Source organism: Hemiscyllium ocellatum (genome assembly GCF_020745735.1).
Source record: "Hemiscyllium ocellatum isolate sHemOce1 chromosome 27 unlocalized genomic scaffold, sHemOce1.pat.X.cur. SUPER_27_unloc_8, whole genome shotgun sequence".
NCBI classification, from domain to species: Eukaryota; Metazoa; Chordata; class Chondrichthyes; order Orectolobiformes; family Hemiscylliidae; genus Hemiscyllium; species Hemiscyllium ocellatum.
The window spans coordinates 1,036,758-1,042,664 of record NW_026867517.1 but is presented as its reverse complement, the minus strand read 5'-3'; the positions used below and the strand labels follow the sequence as shown (position 1 = coordinate 1,042,664).

Sequence of the window (5,907 nt, the reverse complement as noted above, 5' to 3'; positions counted from 1 at the left end):
AGTTGCCTTTGGAGAACAGAAGGCTGAAAGCTGGCCTGATTGAAGTTTTCCACATCATGAGGGTTTTAGACAGAGGAAATAATGCAGTGAAAATGCTCCCAGGCCTGAAAAGATCGATAACAATTTGGCAGAGATTTAAAGTCATCAGGAAAATAAGCAAAAGTGACATTAGGAAGACCGTTTTCGCACAGGGAGTGGGGTCAGTAAGTCGCTGTCTGACAGTGACAAAGAGGCAGATTCAATGGACACAAAAGGGAATTCGGTGGGCATGGTCAATGTAACAATGTGCAGATTTACAGGGAGAAGGCGACAGAGTGGGACACTTATTTACATATTGTGTTGAACCAGCAATGGGAAGGTGGGCTGCATGGCCTCAGACTGCGCTGTCACACATTTTGTGATTCTGAGTGAAATCGGAGTTAGACCAATAGAACGTAGGAAATTTGACAACGGGTATATTCTGCCCAACAGGATATTCCATCACAGCAATGAAGGTGTTTTGTCATCATTTTCGAAGGTACATGACACAATGCAGATTCAAAACCGAGTATTCCTTTGAATCACTGAGTAATTTGTTTACAGTTATTCAGTTGAGGTGAGCGGAGTTGCGCATTGGGAGCCACTCCAGTTGATCTGTCGAAGCCGTTTTCTCCTGTGTGATAGTCCCACCAGCACTCCAATTTGCTGCGCTTCCAGTCAGTAGATGCAGATTACTGTCCCATACTGATACACGGGCCACGATGACCCAGCTGTGGTGACAAGCTTGTGAAGGTCTGAGTGCTCTTCTCCTGTTCACTGTCGGCCTCCTATGATCCGAATCATCAAACCTCTCTTCTCTGAGATGGGAATAAACTGGTGAAGGTGAAACACATCAGTTGCGGTGTGTCCCATGCGCAGGAGGCCCTGCTGTAATTCCCCACGCTGTCTCACACAGCAGCACCCTCTCGGTGAATTACGCTTGGCAAATAAAAACGATTGAACCAAATCAGTGTCGGCCACTGGATTTTACTGACACCGTTTATAAAATTCAGGCTCACCGTTAATGTGGAGAGGGGCTGTCAGACTGTAGTTTCCGCTCCTTCTGTTGAACAAAGATCATTTTAACTGTGTCCAGTGAGAGGAAAGGATTTGCTGTTGGTGGGAAACATTTCTATCTGAACTCGTTTGTCACTCTGCTATGACAGAAGGAGCTGGGACCTCCTGATAGATTGAAACACAAAGCTGATAATCTCTAGATTATGTTGTAAAAATATCGGTATAATGTTTTTCACACCGCGCTGTCACCAACTGAACGAAACGGCTGTGTGTTTGAACCGCGTGATGAACAGTTTGTGTTTTACGTCTCACATTGGGGGGAGCTGAGCATTTACCCAAACACTGGGCACACCACCTCCCTGATTCAGTGTTCACAAATCAAACTGACAGCAAAGCTTCACTGTGATCGAAAGTTTCCGGAAAGAAGATTTGGCTCAACAGAAAAACGGAGGAAACATACTCCTTCCTTGGTTTGAAACATAAATGGTCGACTTCAGTGAGCCTGACGTGATTTGAACACGCAACCTTCTGATCTGGAGTCAGACGCGCTACCGTTGCGCCACAAGCTCACGGATGGCCGGAGGTCTCTATTCATGATTAAAGGAAATGATCGCACTTCAATGATCTTACGTTTTGAGTAGCAACGGAGATCAACAGTTCATGTCTGTTCTGTTCCTCCCCCCTCTCTTTCTGTCTCCCGAAACAATTTCCAACTCTCTCTCAATAAAAATCTGAAAGAATTGCGGATGCTGTATATCAGAAACAAAAAAAACAGGAGTTGCCGGTGACCCTTCCACAGAACTGATGGTGATTGGGAAAATGTCGGTTTATATGCAGGAGATATGGTGAGAGGAAGGCGGAGATCAGGACAGAGCCCAGAGCGAAGAAAGAACTGTTGGACAGATAAAGGAGTTGATAACGATCTGCGTGGGAGGGTGAATAACTGTTAATGGAGACTGTTCGTGGCTAAGTAGTGTGGAATGACAGACGATGTGATAACAAGGCTTGGTGTGTATGGGAGGGATGAGGATACCATGGAGTTCAGGCCCCAGAATTATTGAATTCGATACTGGGACCGGAGGGATGTATGGTCCCCAAGTGGAATATCCGGTGCTCTTCGTTCTGCTGGTGCTGAGTTTCACTGGAACAATACAGCAAACCTGAGACAGAGATATTGGCCAGGGAACAGGGTGGGGTGTGGAATTGGCAGGCAACTGGAAGTTCAGGGTCTTTTTTGTGGGCAGAGCGGAGATGTTCTGTGCAGCAGTCACCCAGTTTATGCTTCGGTTCCCCAATATAGATGAGACCACATTGTGAGCAGCAAATGCAGTAGACTGGTTGTGGGAAGTGCAGGTAAAGTACCACTTCACCTGGAAGGTAAGTTTGGGCGCTTGGCTAGTGAGGAGGGAACAGGTAAATGGGCTGGCGTCACACATTCGGCAGTTGCAGAGGAAAGTGGCGTTGGACTATTGGGGTAAGAATGGGGGTAGGGTTGATGGGAATGAATGAAGTGTGGACCCAAGGCATAACTCCTGCCCATTTACCTATCTGCCAAAAAGAGGAATATGTTAAGTGTGTACAAGGAAATTTTCTAATTCACAATGTGGATGTGCCTACTGGAGAGGGTGCAAAACCTAAGGCCAGCAACCCCAATTCTAATACCATTAGAATTGTGATTGAAAATAATATATCAGATCTAAAAGTTGAAGTTCTAAATTGGAGGAAGATTCAGGTATTAAGCAAGATCTTACAAAAACTGATTGGGGGCAGATGTTCGCAGGTTGCTGGAAAATGGGAAGCCTTCAGATATGAGATAACAAGAGTCCAGACAAGTATACTTCAGTTAGGGTGAAAGGAAAGGCTGGAAAATGTAGGGAATGCTGGATGACTAGAAAAAAATGAGATTTTGGTTAAGAAAAACAAGGAAGCATATGTCAGGTATAGACAGAGAGATCGAGTGAATCCTGAGAGTATGAAGGCAGTACAAGCATACTTGAGAGGGAAATCATGAGGGCAAATAGGGGGCATGAGATAGCTTTGGCAAATAGAGTTAAGGATAATCCAAAGGGTTTTTATAAATACAATAAGGACAAAAGGATAAAAGGGAGATAATAGGGCACCTGAAAGATCAGGAAGGCGGCCTTTGTGTGGAGCTGCAGTAGATGGGTGGGGGGGGGGGGGGGGGAATACTGAACGGATATTGTGCATCAGTGTTTACTGTGGAGAAGGGCATGGAAGATATAGAATGTGAGAAAGTAGATGCTGACATGTTGAAAACATGTCCATATTACAGATGAGAAATTGCTGGATATCATGAAATGCATAAAAGTGGATAAATCCCAAGGACCTGATCAGGAGTACCCTAGAACTCTGTGGGAAACTAGGGAAGTGATTGCTGGGCCTCTCATTGAGATATTTGTATCATCCATAGTCACAGGTGAGGTGTCCGAAGGCTAGAGAGTGGCTACTGTGGTGCCAGTATTTAAGAAAGGTGGCAAGGAAAAGCCAGGGAACTGTAGACCGGTGAGCCTGACATCCGTGATGGGCAAGTTGTTGGAGAGAATCCTGAGAGATAGGATTTACATGTATTTGGAAAGGCAAGAATTGACTCGGCATAGTCAGCATGGCTTTAAGCTCGGGAAATCATGTCTCACTAACATGATTGAGTTTTTTGAAGTAACAAAGTGGACTGATAAGGGCAGAGCAATAGACGTGATCTATATGGACTTCAGGAAGGCGTTCATCAAGGGTCCTCATGGGAGACTGGTGAGCAAGGTTTAATCTCATGGAAGCTGAAAATGTGTTGCTGGAAAAGCGCAGCAGGTCAGGCAGGATCCAAGGAGCAGGAGAATCGATGTTTCAGGCATGAGCCCTTCTTCAGGAATTCATGGAATGCAGGGACAACTAGCCATTTGGATACAAAACTGGCTCGAAGGCAGAAGTCAGAGGGTGGTGATGGAGGGTTGCTTTTCAGACTGAAGGCCTTTGACCAATGGTGTGTCAGAAGGATTGATGCTGGGTCCCCTACTTTTTGTCATTTATATAAATGATTTGTATGTAAACGGAGGAGGGATAGTTAGTACGTTTATAGATGACACCAAAATTGGAGGTGGAGTGGACAGCAAAGAAGGTTACCTCAGATTGCAACGGGACCTTGATCATGGGCCAATGGGCTGAGAAGTGGCTTTTGGAGGTTAATATAGATAAATATGAGGTGCTGCATTTTGGAAAAACAAATCAGAGCAGGACTTTTACACTTAATGGTACGTTCCTTGGAAGTGTTGCTGAACAAAGAGACCTTGGAGTTCAGGTTGATAGTTCCTTAAACGTAGAAACGCAGGTAGATTGGATAGTAAAGAAGGCTTTTGGTGTGCTTTCCTTTGTTGGTCAGAGCATCGAGGATAGATGTTGGGAGCTCATGTTGCCACTGTACAGAACATTGGTCAGGCCACGTTTGGAATATTGCATGTAATTTTGGTCTGCTTCCTATTGGAAAGATGTTGCGAAACTAGAAAAGGTGCAGAAAAGATTTACAAGGATGTTGCCAGTGTTGGAGGGTTGAGCTGTAGGGCGAGGTTGAATAGACTGTTTTCTCTGGAGCGTCAGAGGCTAAGGGGTGACCGTATAGAGGTTTATAAAACCATGAGGGATATGGATAGGGCAAATAGACAAGTTCTTTTACCTGGGATGGGGGAGTCCAGGACTAGAGGGCATAGGTTTAGGGAGGGGAGGGGAAAGATATAGAAGGGACATCAGGGGCAACCTTTTCACGCAGAGGTGATGCATGTACAGCATGAGCTGCTGGAGAAAGTGATGGAGGCTGGTATAATTACAGCATTTAAAATGCGTCTGGTTGTGTAGATGAATAGGAAGGTTTTATGGGGATTTGGGCCAAGTGCTGGCAAATGGGACTGGATTAGGTTAGGATATCTGGGCTGCATGGACGAGTTGGACTAAAGGGTCTGTTTCCGTGCTGTACATCTGTGTCACTCTGTGAGACTCCATGGGATTATCTGCCCAAGAGAGCAGTTGAGACAGCTTCATGAAGTATATTGAAGACACAGTTGGATGGGTATTTGCGTGGTAGGGGAATTAAAGATAGTCGGGATAATGCAGGTTGGTGGAGCTGTGATCTTAATGAATGACGAAGCAGGCTTGACCAAATGGTCTCCTCCTGCTTCTGTTACTATGAATCTGTAACACTGCATTTCCCGCGGCAGGAGTTTTCCCACGGCACAAATGAGGTTTTCTAAAATAAATTTAAATCCCTTGCTTTGCTTGAACTCAAATCGCATTGACTTGGAGGAGAGTGGGATTTGCAAGGTCTCCTCCCCTCCACACGTGCCTCAACTGCAGGGCAGCTGTCCGGCCCGCCTCCATTGTTGACGTCACAATGCGGATGCAGCCCCGTCAGTTTCAGAGTGAAACGTCCTCCCTCTGGGCAATATCTGGGAGCAAAGCAATGTCTCCCGCTTTCCATATACCATCCTCCAGCAGCGAGGGGGGAGGGGAGGTCCGGGTGGGTGAAACAATGTTCACTTGTAGCAACTGGAGTGAATCCAGGGAGGGGGCAGACACTCCAAAGGTGCTCAAATACTTTCTATCTCTCTTAAAGCTATTTTCCTTGTGTATTCACTTAGTTTGGCACGTGTACAGTTTGCACTCTCGAAAAGGATTGCTTCTTTACTCATGTTCACAACTAAAAGGATAGATTATCATGGATCTGAGCAGCATTTAAGGGATTGGCACGTGCTAAAAAATGGCAGGGCCGCTGGGGTATGTGGCTCGTTGGTCTAGGGGTATGATTCTCGCTTCGGGCCTCCTGCTGCGTGGATGTGCGAGAGATCCCGGGTTCAAATCCCGGACGAGCCC

The 5,907-nt window shown here is 45.9% G+C and overlaps 2 non-coding genes across 2 annotated transcripts; one reads left to right on the top strand and one right to left on the bottom strand.

The window, feature by feature from the left end:
* Positions 1-1,532: 1,532 nt before the first annotated feature.
* On the bottom strand, positions 1,533-1,604 carry trnaw-cca (transfer RNA tryptophan (anticodon CCA)). Its single transcript has one exon. It is a non-coding gene; the product is annotated as a tRNA-Trp (tRNA).
* Positions 1,605-5,817: 4,213 nt separating this feature from the next.
* Positions 5,818-5,907, top strand: trnap-cgg (transfer RNA proline (anticodon CGG)). The gene is given in 2 exon segments: positions 5,818-5,853; positions 5,872-5,907. It is a non-coding gene; the product is annotated as a tRNA-Pro (tRNA).